The sequence below is a fragment of the Lutra lutra genome, chromosome 8 (genome assembly GCF_902655055.1).
Source record: "Lutra lutra chromosome 8, mLutLut1.2, whole genome shotgun sequence".
NCBI lineage: Eukaryota > Metazoa > Chordata > Mammalia > Carnivora > Mustelidae > Lutra > Lutra lutra.
Genome location: NC_062285.1, coordinates 120,028,814 through 120,045,762, shown reverse-complemented (window position 1 = coordinate 120,045,762; position 16,949 = coordinate 120,028,814). Strand labels below are relative to the sequence as shown.

Below are 16,949 nucleotides of genomic sequence, written 5' to 3'. Positions count from 1 at the left end.
CGTGGAGCCCTGCTTTGAGCTCCACGTTCAGCTGCAAGTCTGCTTAAGACTCTCTCTCCCTCTCCCTTAACCCCCGCCCCCAACCCCGTTCCATGCATGTGCATGTTCTCTCTCTTTCAAATAAATAAGTCTTTTTAAAAAGAGAGAGAAAGGGAGCTGACGTCTGCTGAGTACTACAGTCTGCTTTGAAGAGATGTTTTGGATTCACCAGGTCAATATCTTATATAAGGTCAAGTAGATATGAGGCACGGCCCATTTGGTAATGCCCACTGCTACACTCTTTTTCACCGTGACGAGTAATCTGTCAAGAAAAATATGATCTTGCTTGTGGCTTTTATTAACCTCTCTTACGAGCCTGTGGCTAGAAAACACCTATGGGTTGAATGATGTGACTTCTCTATAAATATACTTACAGAAAGCATTTATAACAATGTTGAAAAATTGAGACTCATACAGATAGGTCAGATAATAGTTTCAAATGCCATTAAACAGGACAGTGTTTGTTTTGGATCACATTTGCTCTCTTTTTTTAACAGCAGTATTTAGGTACAACTAACATATAATGAACTACCCATATTTAAAGCATCCAATTTGATGTTTTCACACACTGATGAAGCCATCACCACAATGAAGGGGAAAAGAACATATTTATTATCCCCATGAGTGTACTCATGCTTTTTTTAATCCTTCCCTCCCCCAGATTCAGGCAACCACTCATCTACTTTTTGTCACTATAGATTAGTTTGCATTTCCTATAATTTTACAGAAATGGAACCGTACAGTGTGTACATTCTTTTTGATCTGGCTTTACTCATCATAATTACTCTGGGATTCATGCACATTGTTGCATATGTCAGTAATTCATTTCTTTTTATTGCCAAGTACTATCCCCTGCTGAACATCAATACACCACGATTTGTTTATCCATTTATTCATGTATTTCCTGCTCTTCTGGGTTGACCCTATTCTCCTTACCACAATCACTTTCTCTGATTTGCAATTTCTGATTATACCCTTTGCATTTGCCCAGTTATAGTGGACACCTGTGGTTTTTCACTGCCCTGAATCCCTTTCCTCTTATGTTTGCTAATAGCACCTTCTGTTCCTTGAACAAGTGCATCTCCTCCACTCCAGGTGATCTGGTGGAACTCTTCTGATTAGAAGTACATATGACCCAGCTTGGACTAATCAGAGTCCTTCCTTGGAATTTTCTGAACAGATTGCCTTTCCTTTGGATTAAGCATTATGAGGGCATGGTCCCAGGGATGTTAGTGAGCATGAAAAGAAGACCAGGGGAAGGAGGCTGGCCCACAGACTGAAGCCCAGATGAGAGATAAAGTGACTGTTCTGAGGCAGACTTTCTAGATCCAGTTGACAAAAAAGCCTGCTTATTCCTCACTATCCACATTTTAATTAAGTGGACAATAAGAGTGTCTTCTTCTTCTCCTCCCCTCCCCCCGTCTCTCCCTCCCCCTCTTCCTCTTTCTCCTTTTTCTGGAGGGAAGCTTTCTTCCCATACTCTCAGCACATGTGATTCAGGTGAAACAAATTCCACCTTAGCTTTAAGGACAGAGCATATGTGGCCCATCACTCAGTTACCTTGGTCACAGTGATAGTTGATCGATTCAAGTTGGGCTAATTAGAGCTAATGTTTGTGCTGCTGGGGATACTGCTCCCTCTTTTCTGGAAGACTTCAACCAGAGAGTACAGAGCTACAAATATGCTAGCCATCTTTTGAGCTAATGGGTAGATAAGCCAGGACTGCCAAAGGTAGAACCAAAAGGAGAAAATCCAGGTCCCAATGACATTGTGCAGGCTGTTGGATAAGATGTCTCTGAAGCCTGCAATACCCTGGTTTTGGAAGGTCTGTAAACAAAATCCCTTTTCTGTATAAGTTATTTGAGTAGCTATTCATGTCGCTTACAAAAGAGAAAGTTGCAATATAGATGCTTTACGTTCATATCTCATCCAATACTTAAACCTGGCAGGTGTGTTACTTTCCTAATTTTATATATGGGGAAACTCTTAGTTAAGTAACTTACCAAAATCTTACAGTGGCAAAACTAAGACGCCCATCCAATCCCAACTATTGCAAAGCTCAGTTCCTATGCAATACTGCTTCGGGGCTGGAACCCTGACCTGCTTAGCTTTGTGTTTTTCTATTCTTTCTTTCTAGTATCTGAACTTTAATACTATAAACATCTGTGGCTTCCACATTGCCGAAATAAAAGTATATTTCTAAGGCTTAATTCTTCTCTGCCCCCTTTTTACCTTTCTTATTCTTTTTCTCCCACTTTTTCATTTTTAATTTCTCCATTTTTTTCCAATGTTAAATACCAAATCTTCGCTCTACTCTTCTCTTCATACATGATCCCATGGTCATGTTGACTTGGGCAAGGCAAAGTTAGTTTACGAAAAAACTTGCCCTTCTTAACTAATAGCTGAAGATTAGGATTACATCTCTCTACACATCAGTCTGATAAACATTCTTAGAAGGAAATCGCGGGGGCAAATTTTGAAGATGACAAAACCATAAGGCCTCTTTGTACTCCCTCCCTTCTCTCATTCTTTAAAAGAATGAAAGGCCAGTGATCATTCTGACAAGCCCCCAGGAAAATGGCTAATTGCCACATCCTCCTTTTTAACACGCTTAAGAGGGAAAAAACCTGTACTGCCCTAACTCCCACTTTTCAACAACATTTGTTTTTAAAGACAGAAATTTGTTAAATCTAAAGATGGCTTCATGTTGTGCTTTGTATTTCAGGAAGCTCAAATCAGCTTTAAATATATTTTATTTGATGAAGAGTCCACCTCTGATTTCTTTCAGGAGGCAGAACGTCAATCTAATTAAGAGCAGTTAATATCACAAGGTTTAAAAAGGAAAGAAAGAAAAATAATTTAATCCCTCCTTAGTCTTTTAATAGAGACTCATGTGGAGCCTTACTGGAAACCTGGAGACAAACACTCCCCAAGCATTTTGTCAACAACTAGAGAACAACTTCATTTTGAAACAGAATGTTTGAAAATTATGTTTTCCTTAACTGCCAACACTGAGTTTGGTTCCTGGATTCATTTCCTTTGTGAGGACACATGACATCACTTTCCTGAAAGCTTTTTATAATGCTCCCTGGACTATACCAAATTTCTCAGATGTTACCAAGCCTTTATATAAATCTAGTACTGCAAATTAGAAATTTTAGATGTAGACAGTAAGGAAATTTCTCTCCCCAAATTTGAAGCTTGCGTGTCTATGGAGATACTTTGATGATTTTTAAATAGGGCTGGGTCTGTCAAATCTCTGTAGTTAACCCTGAAAGTGATGGGCTACAGCTGTATCATTATGCAATGGCATAAAGTTATTTTGCAAACGTTGAGATGGTACAAAATATTTATTAAAAAATAAATGTTAAGGTAAGGCTACCTGTTTTGTTTTCAAAGCAGGTTAAAAAAAAATCCTTTGATACTACTCTTTCCTCATCTGCAGTTTCATTTTTACGAAAAGTAAAATTATTTTGCTCAGGTGATATTACAGGGTAGATAGTTAATTGCTGCCCTTAGCTTATATTGCTTCACTCTCACTGCAAGCAAATAGATTTATCATATGGTTCAGCCTAACAAAATAGGGAATTAAACCAGAGAAAAAGCTTTATCCCAATTTGGTAACTTAACTCATTTCTTGGAGAATTTTTTACAGCTCATAATAATTGGAAATGGTCCAGAAATTCAGATATGTGGGAAACTGTTTTTGTAAATAGATGAAGTTATGTATTGGTGCTATACAGAGCAGAGGTTCTCAATCAAACTTCACTGTGTAGCAGATTTCTAGAAGACTTGTTAAAACCGTTTGCTGGGCTCCATCCCAGAGTTTCTGATTCAGTTGGTCTAGAGTGGAGCCTGAGAATTTTTAAATTTCTTTCTTTTTTTTTTTTTTTTGAAGATTTTATTTATTTATTTGTCAGAGAACAAGAGAGAGAGCACAAGCAGGGAGAACAGCAGGCAGAGGAAGAAGCAGGCTTCCTGCTGAGCAAGGAGGAAGTCCCAATGTGGGACTCGATCCCAGCATGACCCAAACCGAAGGCAGATGCTTCACCACTGAGGCATCCAGCTGTCCCGAGAATTTTAATTTCTAAGAAATTCCCAGGTGATATTGCTGCTGCCACTGATTCAGGTATCGTTGTTTGAGAACCACTGATGGAGAGTAACCGAAAACAAGCTTCAAAATTTCTTTGCCATATCTTATCTGGGTATGTTCCACATTTGTTTCCAGACTTCTGTCATTCCCAAAGTGTGAAGCACAACAGATTTTCTGACTGTATCCCCTTCTACTCTTTCTCTGTCCAAAGTTCAATGATGTTCACATTCTCCCCCTTCAAGGAGCCCCCTTACCAAGGCTGGAGAGTAAATGCCTAATCTCCAAGAGAGCAGTTTCCCAAATTGTGCTCATCAGCACATGTTTCCCTCAATATGTTCATATACATCCTGTGATGAAGCTATTCTGTGGTCAAAACATTTTGGGATACACTGGTTTAACTGGAATGAACATTACTTTCCATCTCAGAACTTCTCAGAATTTTTAATATGCAAATGTATGTGGTGAATTTCCCGAAGGGAGATGATGTGGCATTTCCCCAATGGATTTGATCTTGGAATTCTTCCTCAACTCTCTCTCTCACCAGGGAATATGCCAGGGAATATTTATTAACCATAGTTTGGAAAATGCCGTAAGTAATTTTATAATTTATTTTACAAAGTTAAGGAAGTCTATAGCCAACTTAGCATGCCAAAAACATTATGGGCAAATTTTAAATCACTTTAGAAAAGTAACTAAATAAATGTACTCATTATTTTGATTGTATGTGACTTTTTAAAAAAAAATTATGATAAGACTGGATAACATAAGATCTACCCTCTTAACAAATTTTTAAGTGTACTTTACAACATTGTTAACTATAGGCATAATGTTGTACAGCAGATCTCTAGAATTTGTTCATCTTGCATAACTGAAACCTTATACCCATTGAACATCAACTCCCCATTTCACCCACCCCTCAGCCCCTGGCACTCACTGTTCTACTTTCTGCTTCTGAGTTTGACTATTTGGGATACTTCATATAAATGGAATTATGCTGCATTTGTCCTTCTGTGATTGGCTTATTTCACTTAGCATAATGTTCTCAAGGTTCATCCATGTTTTTGTACCACTTCCTTTTTTTTTTTTTTTACAACTGAGTAATATTCCTGTATGTGTATATGCCACATTTTCTTTTTTCATGTGACCTTTTTGTGACCAAATAAACTACTGAGGAATATAAAGGAAGAACCCATGGCTTTTTAGCTTTTGCTGCTCAACAGGTCTTTCTGGACCTCACCGTTTAAGTCCTGTTCCTCTTGCCCAATTTCTTTTCCATTAGTTCTTCATTTACTTCAGTATATTTCTCATGATTATAAGTTCTTATGAATTCCTTAAATTACATGTTTATTGCTAGAAAACAGTTCCATAAGGGCAATATCTTGCCTGTTTTGTTCACTTCTATATTTTCAGTGCCTAAGAACAGAGCCTGGCACGTCATATGCAGTCAGTACATATTTGTTAATGGAAAGAATAAATAAATCAATACAATCATTATCTCAGTTCTAATTATGAAATGTTTATTTTGGTAATAAAACATGTAGGAAGAAGAAAGCATGCTCTTTAGCAGCTTTAGATGAGGCAATTAGGACAATCTTTAGATTTCTAAGGAGTAATTCTGATCTAATACTATAAAAGGGGAATTATCAATGTGAAAGTCAGGATGTCCTTCTGTAGAGTCACTTTTATTATGATTTTTAATACTTTTTAATACTAAGGGACCAAAAAAGGATAATTTTTTTTTAAAATAAGACAAGTATGTGAAAAATGCTTGGCATGTAAATAGGCCTTATATAAATACCAATTTTTCTAACTCTCTAACTTTAAAAGACCTCTAAAAGTGATGCTATCTAACACTGATGCTATATTCTTCATATGTTACAAAGTTCTCTGACTTGGACCAATTGGAAGAGCATCATTAACAGTGTTTTGTTTTGTTTTTTAAAGCACACTTGTTCTAAAGGAAAGGTTCTGTTCCATATTTGCATTCATATAAGAATGATAAGCAAGTATTAAATATGTGCAGAGCATAAATGTTGCTAATTTACGGATCCTGGTAATTTTAGAGGCATGGGAGAAGTCTGACTGAAATGTATGATTTTTGTTGGATATTACAGTAGATACATTCAACTTTGTCCAACAAAATAAGAGAAAGAAGTCAGGACACATTATTTTCAGAGGGAAAGGATTCATCCAGGAATCCAAGAAGATAATTATCAGACATCCTCAGGACATAATGTGATTTGAAATTGCATTAAAAACTTACAAAGTCTATTGCTGAGTATTGAAATGGAAAAATATTTATATCTCACTTTAGCAGATTTTTATGTGGTTTAAAATTTTTTCTTGTTTAGGTTGTCCACATCCGGTCCCCATTCTTGTTTTTTCTATCCTCTCATTATCTCCCTCTAGGGGTTTGTTTGTTTTTAGTTTCTGCTTTTATCCTTATTAGTGGGAAAAAAAATGGGTCAGTATTACTTTAGTTTGTCTTCACTTTCACTCTGCTGTTCATTCCTGAACCAGCTTTTAGCCTCTGGGAAAGAACAAAGTAAAAATATTTACAGAAACTGGGCCAACCTCTTGGTGTCTCCTCCCCCCAAGAAAACAAAACCTAACCAAGGGCAACAGTAGTTCCTCTCTGTTCTCCTATAGCACCTTGTGTTAACTTTCTCATGAAGCTCAGATTTTTATTATAACTGCTTACTGAGAATCTTTCATCCAAGCTAGACTCTTCCATTCTTTGAGGACCTAGTGTATTGCCAAGAGCACCATGTAAAGAAATTAAATGAATAAATGCTGCGTGCGTGAATGACTGCTGCACAGGTACCCATCCAACCACCCCTAATAAAGGAGGAAAGTTGCAAAGAACATGATCAGGTGCGGACCCTCTGACATCAACTGTCTAAAAAACCGGTAGAGAACTGCGGCATTGGTGTCTGAATTACATAATTGGATAATTTAGGCAAGAGTTTTTGTTTAGTTGGGGGGTGGGAGAGGATGAAGGAGCGGAATTACCCAGGTAATTTCTTGCTGTGGAGTGGCACTACCTAACCAATTCACCCCCCTCACCTCCCTCCCGCCACCCCACAAGCCAGGAAGGCGAGAACAAGGCCCCCACCTCGGGGCGGGGGGTTTCCCGGGGATACCCCGCCCCGCCCTGTAGGCCCCGCCCCTGGACCGCCAGCTCCGCCCCTCTGCCGCCGCCAGCAGGGGTCGCGCTGCCCGCGGCGAGCTGCTCAGGCGGGGGTGGGGAAAGCTCCCGCGGCGGGTCGCTTTTCTCAGCTGCTGCTGGTTGGATCGTTTCAATATAAGTCTTTTTTCTCGCTCGCTCGCTCTCCTCCGGGGAACAGGCGGAGGCGTCAATCCGCAGCCGCCGAGTGAGAAGACGACGCACACGCAGAGAACGAAAGCGGCCGCCCGCCGTCTCCTGAGCGCCTCACGGTCCGGCCACAGCAAAGAAGGAGCCCTAGTCCGGGCGGGCCGCCTCAGCCGGGCGTCGGCACCTCCCTGCCAGCCGCGCTCCCGCCCGGGCTCCTCGGAGGGGATTAGTGGGCTGCCCGCGCGGCTCGGCGGCCCGGGAGCCATGTTGTCCGGGGGGCTTGGCAACGCGTGAGGGACCCGCGGCCCCTCCCGAAGGCTCCGGACCCTAGGCGAGAGCCGGAAGGCGGCTGCGGAGGCCTGCGCCTCGGAGGCGCCTTGGGTCCGCCAGCCGCTGGGACCCGGACCTGCATCCGGTCGCCGCGGGCGTCGGCGGAGCGGCTCACCCTCAGCGCCTCGCCTCGCGACGCGGCCCCCGCACTTGCTGGTGAGTTGGCGGCTGGCGACCGCGCGGGGCTTTTCCTGCTGTCCGGCGGACCCTGAGCCAAGGGAGCGGGAGGGTGCTTGGGACGGAGGGCTGGGGCGGGCGCCGGAGGCTCAGGCCCGGCCGGGAAGTTGAGAGAGGGAGGCGCGGCCCGGGGAGCTCGCGAGTGCCTGTAGTCCCTCTGGTCCAGCGCGAACCCGGGTCGCCCAGGCATTTCCGGGGGTGGGGTGGGGTGGGGTATCCGACGGGCTCCTTCGCGGGAGGCGCCTGCAGTCGCCGCCACCCCCGGTGCGTGCTGCCCATTTGGTCTCCGGGGGAGGCCGGTCTCCCCGCGAGGCCCGGGAGGGAAGAGGCAGAAAGTCCCCCGAGACACAAAGATTCCCCTCGGCGGGGGAGGAGCCGCGGGCGCGGGCGGCTGAGGGGAAAGAAGGGCGCGAGTCCGCGGGAGGTGGGCGAGGAGGCGGTGGCGGCCGCGGCGCGTCCAGCTCCTTGGAGACACCGGGAGTGTGAGCGGGTGGCGAGCGCGGAGGAGGAGGAGCCCTCGCGTGGGGAGCCGGCCGAGACAAAGATCACCGCAGCCTCCCGCTGGCGGGTCACACCCCTGAGTGTTGGTCAAGGGCTGAGGTGGAGGGAGTGTGGGAAACCCAAAGAACCGGTGGGGAGGGGGAAGATGGGGACCTGCCAAGTATTGTCGTCTCCGTTGCAGTTTCTTTTCTCAGCATTTTTGTGCCCAACGCTTTTGCGCCCCAACTCAGCTGGATAGCTCCAGATTCCCTGCCTCCTGTCACCCCCTCACTGCCACATGGACTCCCTTGTGGTTTTCCCTTCATTCTCCCCCCTACTTTTCACCCACTCCTTTTCGGGTAAGCGGTATTTTGCCTTCAGCTTGGGGGAACGTTTGCTAATGACAGGATGCCTGAGCTTGTTCTGACCCTGAACTGCCTTGAACTCCTCTCTCTTCCTCCCACCCTTTCCTTTCTGGGATCTTACAGTGTCACATGGCCACTAACAATTAGCTTTTCTTCAAAAATGGCAAAAGCAAAGCTGAAATCCGTGGCGCTCCTTCTTTATATTGATTCGTCCACTAAAGACACGTCGTTGGTTATGCATTATCACCTCTTAGCCAATTTTTCTAGGTAACAAAAGTGGCAAATTTTGTTTCGAGTTTTGGCTCTTCCTAGGGTCAACGGTGTGTTCCTGGCAGCCAGACCTTCTGTCACTTATCAGGAAATGCTTGATTTACAGACAATTCTTTCCTCAAACTTTGCGGATTCTTTCTTGAATCTTTGTTGCGGGATTTCTTTTAAAAGGCGCTTGTGTAAGGTCAGAGTAACAAATATGAGTTACTGTATTTTAGACTTGTTAACCACTGAGCAGCAGAAAATGAATGGGATTTTAAGATCTTTGATGCCTTGAGTCGACAAAAGCCTCCGTTGAAGCTAGAAGTAAGGTTCAGTCTCAAATTTTAAGAAAAAAATTGGCTAGCAGTAGTATCATTGGTTTTTTTGTTGTTGTTAATGAAGTCATATCAGTCTTTGTAATTCTAACATCTGCATACTTCCATAAACAATGGTTGTAACAAAAGAAAAAATGTGGCTATATTTGAGGAATAGGCTTTTTATGACAGAATTTTGGAATATAAAAACGTTATTCTTTTATCTGGTGAACTGTCTCACCACCCAGAAATACTAAAATTTGAATGCTGGACTTCAAGGAAAGTAGTTGAGTCTTTGAATTTAAGCTGTTTTAAAATATTATTTCTTACCCCGAAAACAGACATTGAATTATGAGAAAGAAATTAAAAGTACAGTCTGTTTGATATAGCGAAGTTACTATTGATACCGTTCTAAGAACCGTCAGATATTGCTGCCATTAAAAATGTTGATGCTGTAAAGATTGTGAAAGGGATTTTAGTCTAGGGACAAGTCTCCGAATTGTGGGACTCCCTCCCCCACCCACAGCACTTCTCAGATATCTTTGTGAAATTAACAGGTCATATCATTAGTAATCAGTGTTTTATATAAGTTATCAAATGGCCAGAATGAAGAAGGTACATTGTTTTTTCCCCTATTTATTAGTATTTAATTAGATTATTGAAGTTTAATTCTTGGAAGGAAGTCCAGACAGTTACCGAAGATTTCTGGGTGGTGAGATCTGTGGATGAATAAAAATACGGTTCTGGGGGTGCCTGGATGGCTTGGTGGGTTAAAGCCTCTGCCTTCAGCTCAGGTCATGATCTCGGAGTCCTGGGATCGAGTCCTGCATCGGGCTCTCTGCTCAGCTGGGGGCCTGTTTCCTCCCTTCTCTCTGCCTACTTGTGATCTCTGTCAAATAAATAAAATCTTTAAAAAAAAAACTATTCAAAAAAATACGGTTCTGTATTTTCAAAATTTTTACTTTCATTTTGCAATCAGAAAAAAAAGTATGAAATAGGAAGCCTTGTTAATAACCTAATTTTCCTATTACTAGAAGAAGCTTCTATAAAATAATTTATTTTCATCCTTGAAACTAATAAAGTCACTTGCAGGTGTTAGTTATTTGAAATGTGCAGGTTGTTAGATGTGCTCTGACCTGAAGGGAGAAAGATAGGAAAGATGAATTGGAATAATTGGCATAATTGATTCAGTGTATGGTAGTGATCCAATATATGGTGGTAGCTTTGTACACCGGTAATCTTGTTCTAATAAGTCATTGGTTTTACAAAAAATAGAAAAAATAAGTTTTATTTTCTGTAGTGCAGAATAGTTGTTGACTAAACAGATCTTAATGTATATAGTTTTCAGATATTGCTCCAGTCCTGTGATTATGGAGGAAAGAGATGGCATATAAAATAATTTACTCTGTTGAGGCTTTTGTTTTTCCTGTTATTTTCAGCAATATTTTCCTCCTTTCTCTTTATTTATGAAATAATACTAAATAACTGCAACTCTTGTGAATAGTAGAAACTATAATGGCAACTGAGAAAGATGTTCAGAAGTGAAGATGATTTCCTTTAATATTAGGAAAAATTATCTGTGAACACAAAATTTTTCCCTGGTGTTTTCTTGGTTATTGTCTAATAGTGCTGAATATTTATAAGACATTACATTTTGATCTTTATTACCGTTCTCTAATCTTTATAAAAATTGCAGCATCATGTCATGGCGCCTTTTTTTTTTTTTAAATAGCTTTTATACTTCCATGGGGGATAATTACTTAGCGAATATGTTGCTGTGTTGTAGAAAAAGGACATTATATGTTAAATTCAGTTTATAAAAATATTCATTGGAGTATTTTATCTATTTAAAAAATTGTCTCCTTTATATAATGTGAAGAAAGACTAGTTTTGGGTTCTTTGAATTTTGAATGTGTAATTTTTGCTTAAATTTTTTTTTTTTAAAGATTCTATTTATTTGACAGACAGAGATCACAAGTAGGCAGAGAGGCAGGCAGAGAGAGAGGAAGGGAAGCAGGCTCCCAGGACCCCGAGATCATGACCCGAGCCGAAGGCAGAGGCTTTAACCCACTGAGCCACCCAGGCGCCCCTTTGCTTAAATTTTTAAGTGGGAAACTTATTTAAAATGCACTTTATAAATCGATTATGGCATTTTGTGTTTTAAATGACAGATAAAATAATAGGTTTGTGGCCTTTAAAATTAAACTTTATGTAGTATTTTTGAGGTTAAAAAATTGCCCAAATAGGAAACTTGGTATAGTTGACTGGCATTCAACTTACAGTCTTGGCAATTTCTCGGAACTGGCGGCGGGGGTTGGGGGGGGAGGACCTTTTTAAACAAAATTTTGTGAGAGATTTACAATATTAAGCCAAGAATTCTTACTGTCATTAGTGGATTCTTTGTCATTATTTTGTTCCCGGTCTTTTTAGTTGACAGTCTTTAATATCTGCAAAATTTGACCCGGAAAGAGTAATTGCCAGGAAATTGTATTGAATATATCTGAGTGTGGCTTACCTTTCCTGGCCTGTTTCCTCTCTGTTGGCCAACTTGGAAAACCAATAAATATCTACCAATAACTCTAATGGGGGGTGCCTCCTATAAATAACATTCTGCAGTAACATAATACTGTTTGTGAGGAGGTAGATTTACAAATCCATGGCATATTGGGATGAATGAAAATTATCTTGCTCCCCAAAGACTCCTTTTGAAATCATTTTTTGATATAAACATGTGAAAGAAATTAAACTTACTTCTTTTGCTAAGTACCATGCCAGGTGTTAATTTGTTAAATCCCCATAGTAAACCCATCCTATATGAATATTGCGCCTGTTTTTCAAATAAAGACACAGATGCATTAGATTAATTGTCTCTTAGGTTCTACCTCTGTGGTGAAGCTGAGGTTCCAGTTCCAGTGTTCAAACCGCTTTATTACAATGTTTCCATGGGGATGTGATGTTAAAAAGTTCTTTTTAAGTGTCTGCTGTAGCAAGAACTAAAAAGTGGTAAATTAAAAAGCCCATCAAAATTAGATTTAAATTCCATTGAATTAGTTTCACTACATACAAAAAAATTGATCTAAACAAAATGTATAAGAGGACATACTTATAGCTCCAAATGAATTAAAGGTACTAAAATGATACTGAAAATGTTTGTAGATTTATTTTTTTTTTTAAGATTTTATTTATTTATTTGTCAGAGACAGAGGGAGAGAGAGTGAGCGAGCACAGGCAGAGAGGCAGGCAGAGGCAGAGGGAGAAGCAGGCTCCCTGCCGAGCAAGGAGCCCAATGTGGGACTTGATCCCAGGATGCTGGGATCATGACCTGAGCCAAAGGCAGCCGCTTAACCAACTGAGCCACCCAGGTGTCCCCTTGTAGATTTATTTTTAATCAAGGATTTATCAGTTAGTTGTTGAGCACAAAGTAAAATGAATATAGGTATTGAAAAGCAAAAATAATTATATTGCATATTTACTCTCATTTTTACTTTTATGTTTACTTACTGATTTTGATTTTATATATGTTAAAATTAGTTTGCATTATGCATATGCCATAAAAAAGACAGTCCAGATGCATGCTGTGTAGGTTGCTTCAGTATTAGGTAAGAATTTTGTCTTAAGGTAGATAAAATTTCTGTCTATATGTGTACACACATAATTACCTATTGGTTTTGGTATTGTTTAAGGAGAGCATAAATTTTGATCTTGTGTTTTTTATTTCCACATCTTGTGTATTTTATTTCTACATCTTTACTTCTAATCCAGACCTTTCCTTTCCTAGCTACCTCCCAGATATTGCCTCTTAATTTTTTATTGATAGGTAGCTGTGTATCACCAAAAATGGAAATATTAGATTATATTATACATTTTTGGCAATAAGTTTTTACACTGAAAGCCAACCCTTATGATGAAAATACTGCAAATTAGTATTGTTGATCTATATCCTATCTCTTACTCCATTTGAAGAATAGAAAATGTTATTGACTTGACCTAAAGGTAGTTTGTTAAAGTGGGGAAAAAAAAGATTTGCTTTGTTTTGTTGTCATAAAAGTTGTCAGCGGTTTTTGTTTTTTAGTAAAGATTTTATTTATTTATTTATTTGACAGAGATCACAAGTAGGCAGAGAGGCAGGCAGAGAGAGGGGGGAAGCAGGCTCCCTGCTGATCAGAGAGCCCGTTGTGGGGCTCAGTCCCAGGACCCTGAGATCATGACCTGAGCTGAAGGCAGAGGCTTAACTCACTGAGCCACCCAGGCGCTCTGTTTCTTTAGCTTATTTAGCGTAAGCTCTATACCCAACATGGGGCTGGAACTCAACAACCATGAGATCAAGAGTCACATATTCTATACCAACTGATCCATCCTTGTGTCTCTTGTCAGCCTTAAAATACCATATCCTTGTTTCTTTTTATGCACTTGTTAGTGTAAATACTTTCAAGAATACTCTAAATTTCATATGCATATTTGTAAACAGTGGGGAAAGGACCCAAGAATAATTTCACTATATTCTGGGTTAGTTACTAACTCACTTTGGTCTTTTCAAACATATATTTAGTCCTTCTGTTCTTAAAATTGATGGTTAATATTTGTTAATGGTGTGAGTTAATGTTAAAGATTGGTAAAAATTAATATTTATGAAAAATTAGGTAACAACGTTGAAGCTCTTATTACTCCAAATTTAGAGGCATTATCTTTTAAGTTATCTAATATTAAAAAAATAAGCTAATATGTACTTTTATGTATTATGTTTAAATCTTTTTCATAATTCCAGATTTTAATTATTTTTTAAAGGTTTTATTTATTTATCTGGTAGAGAGAGATACAGCAAGAGAGAACATACAAGCAGGGGGAGTGGGAGAGAGAGAAGCAGGGTTCTTGCTGAGCAGGGATCTCAACATGGGGCTTGATCCCAGGACCCTGGGATCATGACCCGAGCTGAAGGCATATGCTTAATGACTGAGTGACCCAGATGCCACCATAATTCCAGATTTTTATGTTTTATTGTACTGCTATTTCTGGTGGGAAGGATGCCTTTCGTTGATTTTTGAAAAATTTTGGATTCCTTGAGTAGACTTGAGCCCCTTGAGCCAGTCTTAATGGAAAAAAAAATTTTTTTGAGAGAGTGAGGAGGGGGAGAGGTTGAGGGAGAGGGAGAGAGAGAATCCCAAGCAGGCTCCATGCTCACTACAGAGCCCCAGGAATCCCACGTGGGGCTCCATCCCACCACCCTGAGATCACAACCTGAGTTGAAATCAAGAGTCCATTGCTTAACAGACGGAGCCACCCAGGCACCCTTTCTTTCTTTCTTTCTTTATTTTTAATTTTTAAATATTTTTATTAACATATATTGTATTATTAGCCCCAGGGGTACAGGTCTGTGAATTGAATTGCCAGGTTTACACACTTCACAGCACTCACCATAGCACGTACCATAGCATGTGTCCATAACCCAACCCCCCTCCCCCTACACCCCCCCCCCCCCCCCCCCCCCCCCCCCCCGCAACCTTCAGTTTGTTTTGTGAGATTAAGAGTCTCTTGCGGTTTGTCTCCCTCCTGGTCCCATCTTGTTCAACTTATTCCCTTCCTACCCTCCCCAGGCCTCCACGTTGCCTCTCAACTTCCTCATATCAGGGAGATCACATGATAATTGTCTTTCTCTGATTGACTTACTTTGCTAAGCATCATACCCTCTAGTTCCATCCATGTCATCGCAAATGGCAAGATTTCATTTCTTTTGATGACTGCATAGTTTTCCATTGTATATATATGCTACATCTTCTTTATCCATTCATCTGTTGATGGACATCTGGGTTCTTTCCATAGTTTGGCTGTTGTGGACATTTGGGTGCATGTGCCCCTTTGGATCACTGCATTTGTATCTTTAGGGTAAATACCCAGTAGTGTGATTACTGGGTCATAGGGTAGCTCTATTTTCAACTTTTTGAGGAACCTCCATGCTCTTTTCCAGAGTGGTTGCACCAGCTTGCATTCCCACCAACAGTGTAGGAGGGTTCCCCTTTCTCTGCATCCTCGCCAGCATCTGTCATTTCCTGACTTGTTAATTTTAGCTATTCTGACTGGTGTGAGGTGGTATCTCATTGTGGTTTTGATTTGTATTTCCTTGATCAGGCACCCTTTATTGAAATATTTTAAAGAAATTATCCTTTATGATTTCATTATATGTAATACATTTTGTTTTTTCAATTCAGCGGTATGTATAATCAGTATTTTAAAGCATTTGTTGTCCTAGGCATTGTGCTAGTCAGTTGTATATGGTATACAATGAGGTGGTATTGTGAGGTAGTATTATAACATGTGAAATACCAGCAACACTAATTGAATGTTCTGTTCTTGGCCCTGTTCTCATGTTTTACATGTTTCCTGGGCAATCTTATCTATATTTACTGCTTTTTTTCTTACTACCTATATGTTGAGGATTTCCACATCTTTTCTTCTAATCCAGACCTCTTCCTTCCTAGCTACCTCCCAGATACTGCCTCTTAGTGCTCCTTTACCAGAACTGAACTTTTTTTTTAACCCATGCCTTTATTCTCAGCCAACACTAATGTACCATATGAGCCTAGTCATTAAAGCTAAAAACCTTTGGCAGATTATTTTTTCTATTCTCTCCTCCCCTTAGTCCAGTCACACCAAATTTTAATTTTATTTCCTAAATATCTTTTAGATTTATCTTTTCCTGTTACTTTCATATGTTGGGTTTAGGAATGCTTTATCTGAATTATGATGTCTAATTTTGCCCGTTTTAATCTAGCAGTTACTCATTCTTTTTTACATTTCTATGTATATGTCTTTTTATCCTTCCTTTCCTTCTTTCTGTCTGTCCATCCATGTATCCATGTCTGAAGTGCACTTGCCTATGTTATACTAGCATTTATGGTCTGTGCTAGGAGATAAAGATGGGGAAACTGGTATATCGGTGTTATAGTGCTGGGACACTTGAGAGAAATTCTCATATTTGAGGACAAATGTCACTTCCTTTGAAGTCATCTTTTTTTTTTTAAGTCCTCTTTGATCTAATCTGGTGGAGTTATGATTCTGCTGTAGCATTTATGTTTATCATAGTACTTAACACATTGTTTGTAATTAATTATTTAGAAATTTCTCTTTCTGGTTGGCTTTGTGCTCCAAAGGGACCATGCTTTGTTGGGATTCCCTCCAAATTAGGTATTGCATAATTGGATGAGAAAGTGATGGGATTAGGAACTGGTAATTTAGGGTCAGATTAGTCATCATGTTGAAAGAATCGAGAATCAAGAATCGAGAATCAGTTCTGATACAGGAGAAAATAAAAAGTCATCAAAAGTTTTGAGTATTGTTACATGTAGGTGGTATTTGTGTGTGAGCAATCTAGAAGCAGTTTGTAGGCCAACTTAGAGGGACAGTAACTTCTTATTAGTGGGCCTTTTTAATTTCATGTAAATTGTACTAGTTATCTTAGACAAATTGGAAATATAAAATTACAGTATTTATATGTAAACAAAATACCTATTTCAAAAGATCTGAAAACTGGTCAATATCAAATAAAATTTGGTTTAGCTGATAAAATTAATGAAATTGAGCTCTTTAGC

At 40.0% G+C, this 16,949-nt stretch overlaps 1 protein-coding gene across 2 annotated transcripts in view; it reads left to right on the top strand.

The window, feature by feature from the left end:
* The first annotated feature begins 7,809 nt into the window (after positions 1-7,809).
* CDK17 (cyclin dependent kinase 17) overlaps positions 7,810-16,949 on the top strand; it is a 115,157-nt gene continuing 106,017 nt past the window's right edge. For both annotated transcript variants that reach the window (XM_047739410.1, XM_047739411.1), the window contains exon 1: positions 7,810-7,934. The gene's annotated coding sequence lies outside the window, so the exon portion shown is untranslated. The remainder of the gene's footprint in view (positions 7,935-16,949) is intronic.